The following is a 1,370-nucleotide window of genomic DNA, read 5'->3' on the forward strand; positions in this document are numbered from 1 at the left end:
CACTGTGCCACCACAGGTCAGGCTTATGTTTTAAAATCTTGACTGTGGTCTTTAGAATGACAAAATAACGGCCCTCAATGACATCCATGTGGATTTTAGTCCCTTAAGACTATGCCAGACTCCTGACTTTCAGAACTGTGAGAGAATAAACATGTTTTAGACCAGTTTGTGGTGGTCACAGCAGCCACAGGAGACCCATACACACAGACACATGACAGTTGGTCACAGCTATTTCCCAGGAGCCAGACTCCTGGGACCCAGGAACTCGTCCCCACCATCCTCACCCCTCAGAGAAACCACACCAGTCCCTGCCAAGAAAGTCCTGCATGCAAGCTCTGACTTGCCTCTTTTGGGGCTGCAAACAGAGGCTTCATTGAATGTCAAAGCCCTGGGCATCTGGGGTGGAGGGCAGTCAAGAAAATGGAGACCACCTGACCAGGTGGTGGCACAGTGGATGGAGTGTCAGTCTGGTACGCGGAGGACCCACGTTCAAAACCCCAAGGTCGCTGGTTTAAGCGCAGGCTCATCTGGTTTGAGCACAGCTCACCAGCTTGAGCCCAAGGTCACTCCGTCTGCATAGGACCAGTCAAGGCACATATGAAAAAGCAGTCAGTGAACTAAGGTGCTACAATGAATTTATGCTTCTCATCTCTCCCTTCCTGTCTGTCCCTGTCTCTCACACACACACAAAAGAAAAAGAAAGTGGAGACCAAAATATTGGAGGCTGGGAGGGCTTTGCAGGCCAGGAAAATGTGTGTCCAATAGGAGGGGTTAGCCCCTGTGGGTGTCGGATCCCATTCCACCTTCCTGATCCTGGGGCTTCTTCCTTCCCTTTTGCATCCTACCTCCCATTCCCCACTCATCTCTAGGATGCATGTGGATTTGAACCCAAAGGTTAGGAGCTAGCTGCCCTACTCCCTGGCCCACTCCTGCCTCTCGGGCCCTGCTAAGTGCCCCTCTGCCATCATACTTAGTCCTAGAGCCTGGACTGGAGGTCCTGATGCCCACATATCACTCATGTCAACAGCCCAGTTTATGTCAAGGTAAATGGCCAGATGCTACTCCCACAGGGGCTGGGGAGGCCTAGCCAATTCCAGCCAGATCTGTCTGGATGCCTTTTCCTTGGCACCCATCAAGTGGCCATGGACCCCAGAACCCAGGGTCCCTCACACTGGCTCTGCAGTTCTCACTAGGCCCCCACCCAACCATCCTAAAACCTCCATCTGCCAGACCCCAGGATCCCTAGATTCTATGAGGTTGGGGCCAGGCCCCCCCAGTCAAGCAGGCAAGTGGTTGCAAGACCACAGAGGAGTCAGGGCAGGTGCCAGGTCCTCCCACAGGCAGGGAGGGAACAAATGACACAACGTGGA

Source organism: Saccopteryx leptura, chromosome 1 (assembly GCF_036850995.1).
Source record: "Saccopteryx leptura isolate mSacLep1 chromosome 1, mSacLep1_pri_phased_curated, whole genome shotgun sequence".
In the NCBI taxonomy this organism is placed as follows: Eukaryota; Metazoa; Chordata; class Mammalia; order Chiroptera; family Emballonuridae; genus Saccopteryx; species Saccopteryx leptura.